Source organism: Chrysochloris asiatica, unplaced genomic scaffold (assembly GCF_000296735.1).
Source record: "Chrysochloris asiatica unplaced genomic scaffold, ChrAsi1.0 scaffold00102, whole genome shotgun sequence".
Classification (NCBI taxonomy): Eukaryota; Metazoa; Chordata; class Mammalia; order Afrosoricida; family Chrysochloridae; genus Chrysochloris; species Chrysochloris asiatica.
This window is the reverse complement of record NW_006408620.1, coordinates 5,917,913-5,931,057: the sequence shown is the minus strand read 5'-3', so window position 1 is coordinate 5,931,057 and position 13,145 is coordinate 5,917,913.

Genomic DNA, 13,145 nt, shown 5'->3' with positions numbered 1-13,145 from the left:
GGGTCTCCTCGCACTGCTTGCCAACCAGGTCCCCAACCGGGTCCACAGAAGCCCTCTGAATATTGTGAGGCTTAGCTCGCTGCTTCATTGCTGCCTTTACTCCATTTCTCCCCAACCGTGATGCGTGTGTTTACCAATCCTTCTCCTAGGGGAGCAACCCATTTGTTCCCGTAGTAGCAGTCCATCTGTCTCCATTGTGTCGTGTTTTTCCTGTAGGTCTTCCATTAGAGATGTATCTTTTGTTCTTCTCACCGTTCCAGGCTCGTCAGCTCGTCCCTTCAAGTGGGGATTTCTCATCTCTGGTGATCTGGATGGGGTTCTGGTTTCTACCTATAGTTTTATGTATTGCCAAGGCTCCGCAGAAAGCCTCATTCACCCGGTATGCTGTAGCCCTGTTTTAGGTATTCCAATCAGTCATAGGCAGAAGACGAACTTACAAGCCTTCTAGTGTGATGTTTCTGACTATTCCTTTCTCTCCCCCTCCAGTGTCTACTCTATATTATTATGCAAGGGAAACCAAGATTCAAAAAAACAGTCAAGCGTCTTAATACGATTCCCCACCCATTCCAACCATGGGTCAATCTCTGTATCTCAAAGCCCTGGAGCTCCAAGGCTGTGCACACATCGTCCTTTATCTCTGTCCCACTTGGTCGTCTAAACATGCCCTATTGTTCTCCCATCTGCCCCTTTTCTCCACTTCCCTCTCCCTCCCTGTATATTGCCCCCCTCCCCATCACCCAAGCTCTCCTGAGCCCAATCCCCGCCCTGTGCTCCACCCTCTGCCCTTCCCCCCAACCCCCACCCATTTCCCAGCAACCAACTAAACCTTCTCCCTATACCCCTTTAGTATAATTTCTTTTTCTTAGCCTTTTACAGTAGTGGTCCCATGCAGTATATCTCTTTTTGTGACTGACTAATTTCACTCAGCCTAATGTTCTCAAAGTTCATCCATGTTATGCGGTGGCTTACTGCTTCCTTGTTATTCTTCAGTGTAGCATAATATTTCCTTGTGTGTATGTACCACAATTTGTTTATCCATTCTTCAGTTGATGGGCACTTTGGCTGCCTCCATCTTTTTTCTATTGTAAATAGCAGGCTAATTTTTAGGTTGATAATAAGTTTGTAAGGCTGGCAAATGTTGTTATAAATTTTGGCAGAAAAAAAAGTTCCCCACTCCTGCTGTATAGGGTTTTTGAGGAGCGACTAGCAGTGCAGTGCTTATCCCACAGCACCACAGCAGGAGTCTGAAATGAGAGTAGTAGTAACAATAATAGCAGATGGATATGCAGTGGGTCAGTGGTCACTCACTTTCCATACATACATTAGTTTACTTCGGGTTGTCACCTCACTTTCTATGATGGAAACTGAGGCCCAGGAAAGGTTATGTGACTTGCTCAAGATCACCCTGCTAATAAAGTGCAGAGCCAGGATTGAGATGAAAGCCTTGTGGCTTCAAAGACCACAACCTAACTGTCCACCCCATCCCAGCCTAGAAATGGGACACTCTCGTGTATTAACCCCAAAGCCCTTACAAGGAGCATCAGAGTGAGAGAGATTTGTAGGTGATACAGAGCCTTGGGCGCTGCAGAGTAAGTGCTAGAATGCTCACCACAGATTGGGAGTTCAAACCCACCCACCGCTCTGGGAGATTGACAACCTCAGAAACCCTATATGGGGTTGCGATGAATCAGAGCCAACTAGATGGCAGTGAGTTTGTTTGTGTGTGTGGTTTTATGCTGCTGGCTTTGAAGCTGGAGGAGGGGCCGTTTGCCAAAGAGTGCAGGTAGCTTCTAGCAACTGGTAAAGGCGAGAGAATGGATTCTCCTCTTCCTCTAAAATCAACATTTTGATTTTAGTTCAAGACCGTAAGATAATAAAGGTGTGTTGTTTTAAGTGCCTCTGTGTGTTAATTTGTTACAGCAGGAGTAAGAACCTGATGTTATTGTTGTTGCGCATGCGAACGTGTGTGTGTGTGTGTGTCTTTAGCTCAATCCCGACTCATATCTACCCTACAGTATTAAGTAGAACCGTTCCTTAGGATCTTCTAAGCTGTAATATTTATGGGTGGGAGAAAGATGATGCTTTCTGCTCCTGCAAAGCTATACAGCCTTGGAAACCCCATACAGGGTCATTATTTATGAGTTGGAACTGACTCGACGACACTTAGCAACAACAACAGTCATTACTAGAGCAGATGGGTAGATCTTTTCTCTTTGGGAGCCACTGGTGAGTTTGAACTACCAACCTTTCTCATAGTTGCTGAATGCTTAACCATTGTGCCCCCAGGGTTCCTTAAGAACCTTTTGTTGTTAAATGCCCTTGGATTGGTTCCAACTCATAGTGCCCCTGTATAGGGTTTCTGAGGAGCAGTTGGTGGGTTTGAACCACTGACTTTGCGGTTAGCAGTCCAGTGCTTACCCTACAGCATCACACCAGGACTCTAAATAAACCAAAACCCAAACCTATTGCTGTCGTGTCGATTCCTACTCATAGAGACCCTAAAGACAGGGTCAAACTGTCCCGTAGAGTTTCCAGTGTTACACATTTGCAGAGACTTCTACATCTTTCTCCCACGGAGCAGCTGATGGGTTCGAACCACTGACTTTCCAGTTAGCAGCTGAGCATTTAACCACTGGGGCACAAGGACACCCTATATCTGTATAGGATTAATCTTCCAACCCTCTCAGGAAGTGAGGGGTGGTGCCCCCATTCCTCTGGTGTTCACGTGCTGCCTTCTGTGTAGAGAAGGATGGAAGGACGGACAGATGCCGTCAAATCAGCTTTGACTCAGGGCAGCCTTATGTGTGTACAGGGTTGCCACATTCCTTGCCATGGCTGCCATCGCTGTGGCCAGTGTACCAGTCCATCGCCTGCTCCCTCTCTGGCCTCCCCTTGACAAAGCATGGCCCATTCCAGTGACTGGCTTCCCCTGATGGTAGGTCCAAAGTGAGAGTGTCAGACTGTTCTGTTGAGACCTATAAGGCTGTAAGGTTTTCATCCACTAATTTTCAAACCTGCCATCCTTTTTTTTTTTTTTTTTTTCCTGCAAATAATGCGCCCACATGATTAACACGCCCACATATACAACCAGAGCAAGCTTACAGAAATCACATGCCCAGGGGGAGAGCTTGTACATTATTTTGTGTGAAAATACAGTAGACCACCTGGTCTCCTTAGTCTAACAGTCTGAAAGGTCTGCTGAAACTTGTCCACCATGGGTGACCCTGCTGGTATTTAAAATACCGGAGGCATAGTTTCCAGCATCACAGTAACACACAAGCACTATAGAGTAAGCACAAATTGAGACAGGTAAGAAAGTACTTCATTTGCATTAAGATAAATGCCCAGACCTTACTTCAGGTCCCACTGAATCTAGATCTCTCTGACTAGAAATTGAGGATGTATTTATATTAAAAGTTATTCTATCAGCCTGGTACCGCCCTCAGTCTGGGTATGGGGGCTGTAGAAGCCTTAGTGTCCTCCCCTAAAAAATGGAAAGAGCATTGATAGCTCTTTGCAAGGTTGGTGTGTTGGCAGAGGTAGTGTTGGCAGAATACATGGCCCCCATGGGTGCTCAATCAATGGAAACCGAGACCTTGACATTTATCTTGGGAGGTGTCTTAGTTCTCTAGTGCTGATATCACAGCAATAAAGTTGATACCTTTAACAAATTTATTCTCTCTGTTTAGGAGATTAGATATTCAAATCCCAGGCACCATTTCACTGCTGGCTCTGTGGGAAGAGTCTTGTCTCCTTTCAGCATCTCTGAGCCTGGTGTTCCATGTTGTTTGGCATCAGTCTTCCCTTAGATCTAGGAGGCTCTGTGGATGTGCTTCATCCCCAGCTCTTCCTTCTTGGTGGTACAGAGGTTCCTCTGAGTTATGCGTCCTTGTTTAATCTCTTACATCTCAAAAGAAATTGACTCAAGATAGAACCTAATCCTGTAGATTGTATGTTTCATTAATAGAGCTGCCACGGATCCTGCCTCATTAACATTATAGAGGTTACATCTCGATTACAACAAAGGATAAGTACATTAATACCAAGAATCATGGCCTAGCCAAGTTGACACATTTTTTGGGGGGTGTGGGGGACAAAATTCATTCCCTAATGGGGTCTGGTAGTGTAGTGGTTACAAATCAGGCTGCGACACACAAGTTTGAAACTACCAGCTGTTCCGCGGGAGAAAGATGAGGCTTTCTGCTCCCGTAAAGATTTACAGCCTTGGAAACCCTGTTCAGGGTCGCTATGGGTCGGAACCGACTCGATGGCACTTAACAATGGGGTCCTATCACTTTAGGGAACTTGGCCTAGTCACACACTCACTAATGAAGTGCCTTAGGTTTTCTCTGCCACGATGGTGACAAGTGCGGTCAAGGGCTGTGAATGTCAGACTTTAGAAAAGTCTGTGCTGTGGACCAGGGACCACCAGGCTTTTTCCTGTGTCCATTTCTGACCATCTGATGAAGCCTCTTGGGGGTATGGTGGGTGGAGTGTGGTACTATTAACCTAGACCAGATGGGTTAATTAATAGTACCTCCTTCAAAAGCTTGAGAAACATGAAGGCTCAGCTGCTACCTGGGTTCAAATTAATGTTTGTAATGAGGATAAAGGTGTCCTGATGTGGTGCTGTGGGTTAATGTGCTGGATGGCAAAGTCGCTTTGAACCACAAGGTTGGCAGTTCAAGCTCATTAGTCACTCCTTGCACTTATCAATGGGGGTTAAATCCATGACTGGGGGGCTGCAAGCATTCAAAGATGAACCTGTTTTTGTAACTTTTTTAAAAGTTTCCACTTGCAGGCATAGGTATGATTTTGTATTCATAGCTGTTTAATTGGCCCTCAGGGAGGGCAGGTGGGGTGGGGAAGCCCGAATGTGTAACATTTGCCCATTTCTGAGGTGTAAATACTCATTTCAAGTGGCCTATTTCAAGCTGACGAAATCAGTCAAGGTGAGGTTGGAGGTATCTACTCCAGCAGGTGCCCCCACTGGGTGGGAATCCATAAAGGGATGCTTTGGAGGCAGATTTTGGAGTCACCTGAAGGGCTGCCAAGAGTTTGGAATAAGATCCAGAGTGAATCACATCCTTCACAGCACTTTCTCCCTTCCGAGCCCCCAAGCCTATTTTCACCTCTAATTCCCACCATCTCCCCACATCCCACACACAAGCCCTCTCCTGGGCTCCACCTCCAAGCAAAGAGACCAGAGCCCCCAAGCCTATTTTCACCTCTAATTCCCACCATCTCCCCACATCCCACACACAAGCCCTCTCCTGGGCTCCACCTCCAAGCAAAGAGACCAGGGACAGGAAGGACTTTTCAACATTTATTGACAGGCGGCATTGTTTTGTTAGCAGGCTCCTGTTTTATCTCATTGGGAGATGGCACTTCCAAGATGTGGCAAGAGGGTCTTGAAGTCTGGTAAAATTCTCAGGCAGGAGTTTTGATGGACTTTGCTATCTTGGGGCATTTAGTATCTTCGCCTCAGTCTGTATCTGCGGCGGCACCCTGGAAGGAGGAGGGGATAAAAGGGTTAGGGGTCTCAGCACCCACCATGGGCCAGCCCTGCTCCTCCCTCATGCCCCCCTCACTTCTCATTCTCCGCCTCCGACCACATCGCCTCCTTCGTCTATGGCATCTGCGTCGTCTCCGGGGGCTGCGGCACCTGCTTCGGCTCCGGCTGCGGCAGCATCTGTACCTAGCCATGGTGCTCGGTGGACTTGGCCTAGATGCTCAGAGCACGGGGGCACCACTTTGGTTGAGCCAGCCAACCTGTGAGCAGGTGGAATTTTGTGGGCTGTGAGTTGGGGGGCTGGCTCCCGGCCTCTTATAGAGACTGGAGGTAGCCCTGGGCATTGTGAGGTAACAGGTTGCCTGACCTCACAGACCCCAGCCAACATTGACTGGGATCGTGTCCATATATGGGCATATGGGGGCACCTTGGGCGGGGCCATGCTTCAGAGGGTCCTCCCTCGTCAGCAAGTTATCATCTCTGTAAGGTGGTTGTTACCTCATTCAGTCATTCATTTGTCCCTTGAGCACCGACTGTGTGTGTCAGCTGCCGGCAAGGCCTGGGCAGTGACAAACCAGACACATCCCTGCTGAACAGACTTCACAGTCAGACATGGGGACAAGGGAGAACCAGGCAGAGCAGCTACAGCCATGATCGAGGGCAGTCAGGAAAACCGAGATGGGTCGGACATTGTGGAGGGCCTCCAAGCTCCTGTGAGGCTTTAGGGGAAACCCCCAGGGGAGTGAGGATAAGTCCTAATGTCAGAGCAGGTGAGGGACCAGCATCTGGGGAGAGAGAGAGCATGTTCATGTTTATCTGAGACATCTAAAGTAGATCTAGCCACAGAGACAGGAGTGGTGGGGCCTGGGGACACACGAAGTCACTGCGAATGGGATCCGGGTTTTATTTTAGGTGGAAGTGTATGGAATTGAGAGGGGTCGTGATTGTACAGTTCTGTGAGTGAAGGAAATGCCGCGGAAGTGTTCGCATGACGATGCTTAATTTTAAGTTAGGTGAATTTCCCTGACAATCAGAAAGCAAGTTTGGAGATTCGGGAAAACCATACTGGTCTGGTATGGTCTTGCCGACATCCTCCGTGTGTCCTAGGGTTAAAGGAGGTAACCGAGTGACGTTGGTCTCCTTATGAAGAAAACCAAAACTACTAACTTATGAGTACTTCATGTTTCACTTCAGAAATCTGAAGGTGATGTGGATGGTTGTACATTGGTTAGGAAGGAGCCTGGTGATGCAGGGGGTTAAGTGTCAGGCCCTTTTCATAAGATCAGCAGTTCAAACCTACCAGTCACTTCTTGGGAGAAAGAGGAGACTCTTAACTCCTGTATAGTGTGAGAACCCTAAAGGAGCAGTCTGACTCTGTCCTATGGGGTCGTTAACGAATCAGAATCGCTGGCAGTGGGCTGGGTTTTTGATCGAGGTGGTGCAGTTCAGTGAATGATCTCTTTCATACGGCCCTCCACTCCACAGTCTTTGTAACTCCCACCAAATAATGCTTTCACCCTGCCAGGTCTGGGTAAGAAAAGGTGGGAGTAGATGCTGATAGGATGATAAAGCACTTGTTGTGATTATTAACAGAGTTAAACTGCCATTGCAAAAACTTGGAACTCTAACGTGATTTAAATAAACCATCTCAGAAGCAGGAGAGGGGAAATCTCACCACCATCTAGAAGAAACAGGCAGGAGTGAAGCATGTCCTTTGGACCCTAAGATCCCTGCGCATTGAGGCTCCTTGACCCAGAGACAGAAAGCTGTGATACCGGAGAACCAAGAACCAGAGCATGAAACAGAGCAGCAGGCTTCGCCAGGCCACAGAGAAAGTAAAACCCAGTGCCTTTGGGCAGGAAGCTTGCTTGTAGGGGGTGGTGCTTCCAGACACAAGTGGGGGAGCTAGGTTTGCTGACCCATGGAACTAGAGCCCAGTGCCTTCATGCTGAGGCTTATGGTGGAGTGATATGTCCTGTGGGCATTTCTCAGCAGCCCTAAAAGTGCTGAGGACACGCTGTCCTGACTGGAACAACTGTGTTTGAACGTTTCTGAACCTGTTTACTTTCCTAATAAAACCCAGAACTGTCAGTGTGGTGTGTGGGTTCTGTGTGGCCATTGTAAGGAAGTTTCTAAACCTACTGAGTGCAGAGAGCTGTGGAAGGCATGGGAGGGAAGGGTGGCTTTTTCATACTTGGCTCGGTACAGGAGTGTCCTTGCTTGGGGATTGTACCCCAGTGGGTATTTAGGTGTGGTAGTGCTTCACGGTTGCCAGATGCTTTCAAACAGTGCAGAAAAAGCACACAGTAATCATGAGTCCATTGAAAATGGGAGTGCACTGACTCTAGAGGATAAGCACTGGAACCACAAAGTTGGCGGTTCAAGCCCATCAGCCGCTCCTCAGGAGACCAATGAGGCTGTCTGCTGCTACAAAGATTTATAGCCTCGGAAACCCAATACAGAGTTGCTAAGGGTTGTTGACCGACTCAAACTGTTGACCTTGTGGTCCACAGTTCGTTGTTTATCCTAGAGAACCACCATGCTTTCCCTGTAAAGACTGCAGCCGTAGAACCTTTGGAGGCAGTTCAACTCTGCCCGATCGGATCGCTGTGAGTCACAATCGACTGGATGACACACAACAACAACATCTAGAGAGATGGCCCTGATTGGAACATGCAGTTAATATGCTTGGCTGCTAGCTAATTAACGTGCTTGCTTCAAGCTCATTTAGAGGTGCTTTGGAAGAAAGTCCTGATAGGTTACTTCCGAGAAGTCAGCGATTGAAAGCTCTGTGACACACATGGGACCACTGTGAGATGAATTGTCTCCATGGAAACAGGTAGAGCAGGGGAGAAGGGAGAGGAAGAAGGGCAGCAAATGGTCAGTCTGGGTGGAAGGGCGTCCTTTGTGATGTTCTTGGGATTTTTCTAGAAGTTTTAAGTTTTTTTCAGAATAAATTTACAATAAATGCCCGTCAACAGAAGGATGGTTAAACAAACTTTATACATACACACAGTGGAATACTGCACTGTTGAAGAACAACAGTGACGCTACAAAACACCTCACAACACGGATGAACCTGGAGGACATGGGTGGTGGTGGTTATGTGCCATGGAGTCGGTTCTGACTCATAGCGACCCTGTATGGGGTTTCCAAGGCTGTAAATCTTTACGGGAGCAGAACGCCTCATCTTTCTCCCACAGAACAGCTGGTAGTTTCGAACTGCTGACCCTGAGGTTTGCAGCCCGATTCGTAACCACTACGCTACCAGAGCTCAGTATGCTGAGTGAAGTCAGTCTATCACAAAAGGACAAACACGGTATGAGAGCCCTGTTGTAAAAAGTTAAGCCGAGGTTTTCTTCATAAAAGAAACCTGTGATGGTTGTGGGGTTGAGGGAGAGGAGAGAATTATTCACAGGCTAGAAGGTAGACACACGTTAACAAGGGTGATGGGGCAGGCAAGATACAACAAGAGAGAGGTTGGCAGAGGAAAGATGAAGGTAGCAGGAGACAGGGAGGAGGAATGCAGTCGTTAAAGTGAATAGAGGTAAATACTGTTAACTGATGTCACATGGAGGGAATTGCAATCATTGTAATGAAGCAAAGTATATATATATATGTGTGAATTAGAAAATAAAAGGAAAAAATACAGGAGAAAGGATGTTAAGGGCTGGTGTGTGGCTCTACGTGTACCAAGGATCCCACGAGCTTTGATCTCGTGACTCTGTCATGCTCAGCAAGCCGTTTCCATCCTCAAACCTGCCTCATAGATCAAGACAACTGCTGGGGCTGAAGACCAGCCAGGTTGGGCAGTATGCAGGTGTGTACTGCTCAGTGCCCCCAGCCCAGGTGTGAATGGTATTGAAATCCAGCCCGTACTCAGTTTCCGAGCCCACAGGTGCTGTCTTGTCTTGTTCTAGAAATCCTTTCCTAATGCGTACTAAGGAGCAGTCTTAGTTTCTTTGTACTGTCATCTTTGGGGACTAGATTTCCAGATCTGCTTCTCATGGAGCTGATGGGTGGATTTGAACCATCAGCCTTTAGGTTCGTAGCTGAGTGCTTAATCACGGCACCACCAAGACTCCTTGAAGGTCTCCATGCAACCTCTGTCTTGTCCTCACTGGTGCTTGCTGGCTTTTGTGTAAAATCTCCTTTTATATCTGAAAAGTGATTAGGTGTAGGACACACCCTACACAGATTGTTGTTGTTGTTAAGTGCCGACTGATAGCGACCTTACACACGGCAGAACAAACCCCGTTAACATAACGAAGAGACCCGTCTTCCCAAATGGGACCACATCCACATGTCTAGGGGTCAAGACTCTCACCCAGATCTTTGGAAAACATAGTTCAGCTCCTGACAGCACCCTGGGACTAGCCTCCACTGCTGGAAATCCAGGCATGCCCGCTCTCCAAGCAGAGGGGAAAGGAAGAGGGTGACAGGAGCCTTTGACCTATAAAGTGCTTCCAGCGACACCATCATCTCCTCCCACTTCTGCTCCCCTGCCAGAGTACAAGAGCCCGAGGGATAAAGCTGGGGCTCCTTAGGGAGGAGGGAGGGGACAGCGGGCACGCTGCCCCAGAGGGGTGCAGTCAGAGACTTCAACAGCCCTCCCAACCCACAACAAGGTACAAAAACAGCACATTGGAAGCTACAGTCCACCAACCCACCCAGGAAGCTGCACCTAGCCCCTAGTGGGTTAGCAAGACATGTTTATTCACTGGTTCCTACCTAGATAGACTTATTGTCATCCCTCCCAACCCTGTAAGATTTAGAATTTGTTAAAGATTACAAGCTCTGGTGTGGTGCTGTGGGTTAATGCGCTGGACTGCAAAGTGGTTTGAACTGTAAGGTCGGCAGTTCAAGCTCACCAGTTCAAGCTGCTTGGAAACCCTTTATAGGGTCCCTATGGGTTGAAACCAACTCAACGGCACTTAACAACAACAACAAAGATAATGCGCTTAGTTTGGAAGGAGTCCCATGAGATAGCAGGGCTTGTCATTCAGCCTGTCTTACAGACAAGGTATTTGAAACAGGTGGGCTAGATCCTTCCTTCATTCGGAGTTTTATTCAGCACCCTGGTGTAGCATTGTGGGTTAATGCGCTGGACTTCAAGGTTGCTTTGAACTGCAAGTTCGGCAGTTCAAGCTCACCAGTCACTCCTTGGCAACCCTATACAGGGTCGCCATGAGTCGGTACCGACTCGCCGGCACTTAACAACACCACCACCACCATGCGGGAGAAAGATGAGGCTTTCTGCTCCAGTGAAGCTTTAAAGCCTCGGAAACCCTCTACAGGGTCTCTATGAGTCGGAACCGACTTGATAGCACTTAACAAACACTGGGAATCCAGCATGAGCAAGAGAGATGAAAGATCCCTGCCCCTATAAAGCTTGTGTTCTAATTGAGACTGGCAGCTTGCAAATGAGCACATTTAATTCAGACACGAGCAAGATACTTTGAGGTTTATTAGGAATATGAATAAATTGGTTAAATTGGCAGAACAATAGTGTGTGTGTTACTTTGGAGTGCTTGGGAGAGACCTTTTTGAGGAAGTGACGTTTGAACTGAGAGTTGAATATACGAATCGGCCAGCTGTACCACAGCACGTCCAGTGTGGGTGTTCCAGTGGACCAGGCCAACCATGGTTCTCTCTTCTTGGACACATGGCTTCAACCGCGTCCATCCATTGAGTGGAGGGAGAGACGGTAATGAAGGCTCCACCTCATAACCTCCTCGGCCAGGATTAGATACTCCATTTGGCATGACCCCATAGGACTCCACGAAGACTGGGCATTCTGGTCCCTGGCTGGGCTGTGGTGCACTGTGGAGGGGAACTGTTGGGGTCTGTTGTTTCAGCAGTTGGGTGTTACCATAAACAGCACACTACTTTCCACTGTTGTTGTTGTGTGCCTTGGAGTTGGTTCTGGCTCATAGCGACCCTGTATAGGGTTTCTGAGGAGTGGCTGGTAAGCTTGAACCGCCAACTTTGCAGTTCAAACCAAACTTGCAGTCCAGTGCATTAACCACAGCGCTACACCAGGTCTAGCTGATACTGTGTCTCCTTGAAGTAGAATGTGAGTCTGGTCAGGGACATTATTTTGACAATCCCAGCATTGGGAACAAAAGCTGATACAGGAAAGGAACTCAGTGTTTATGGAATGAATGAATGCTTTGTATGATACAGTTGTAATTGTCCTTTGCCAAAGGTACAATCATGGTATTTGATTACGACTTTTAAATGTCATGCCCCAGACTGAAAAAGTCAGTCCCAATGGCCAAGAGTCCTGCCATCTCAAATACACTGAGATTCTCTAAAGCAGGTCCAGGCCCTGAGGTTGTGATGGGAAATTCACATCTTGCCCCCACCCCCATCTGTAATGTCATAATGGCTGCCCACAGCAGCCTTGATCCAGGAGGGATACCACCAAAGAGGTGAAGGCTGGGCATGGGAGGGCATGTTCCCCTGGCCTTTGGACAGATTGAAGGCAGGCAGCTCATCCTCAGAATCAAGAGAACTATTTGGCAGCAAGATGACAAGTGTTCCCACAATTCCACAGCTAGGGCTTTGTCCCACAGAAATTGTCACACATGCACATGAGTGTTCATTGCAGTGTTAGTTGGGGGTGGGGCAGACAGGAAATAGCTTAATGCTCTTCTTAGGGCATTGGCAGACCCACTTTGTGGGCTAACTCACAAAGTCCACAATCTTATTGATTCCAAACAAATTACTAAACTGAAGTGTTTAGTCAACAAAAAGTGTTTAGTAAACAATCCCATGTTTTTTGTTTTTGTATCCTTTAAGAAATAGCTCTTTTTTTTTTTTGTTCTTTTCACTTTGTATAGTGATTTGACTGGAAGTTTACAGGGCAAATTGTGTTTCCATTCAGCATTTCAGACACGTTTTTATTCATGACATTGATTGTAATCCCCACAATGTAACATCACTCTTCCCACTTCCTGTGTTTACACTCTGCATTCTTTCTGCTTTTCTGTCCCTTCCTGCCTTCTGAGCATTGTCCCTGGGCAAACGCTGCGCTTTGATCTGTGCGGTTGATGATGGCTCTAAAGGGTGACTGTCTCTTTGGTGTCAGTGTTTACCTTGTAGGCCTGTTGTTTGACTAAAAGTTGAGGCACAAGTTGAGTTCAGTACTAGGTTTAAAGGATGACTAAGGGGATTCCACCTGGTGTGGCGCTGTGGGTTAATGCGTCAGACTGCAAAGCCGTTTGAACTGCAAGGTCGGCAGTTCAAACTCACCAGTCACTCCTCAGAAACCGTATGCAAGGTCGCTATGGGTTGGAACCGACTTCATGGCACTTAACAACAACAAGAAGGGGGTTCCACCAGTCTCTATAGTGGTGTAGAAAGTCTAGCCAGAATGCTCCTTGGAAACCAGGATTTCCTGGTCAGACTTCATCTCTCATACTTTGGATATATAAGGAGGGACCAGTCCCAAGAGAAGGACATCATGCTCGGGAGAGTGGAGAGTTGGAGAAAAAAGAGGAAGACCCCCCCCCACCCTCCGCCCCAAACAAGATGGATTGTCTCAGTGGCAGCAGCAATGGGCTCATGTTTAGCAGCGATTATGAGGTTGGCGCAGACCTGAAATGTGTTTCCTTCTCTTGTGCATAGG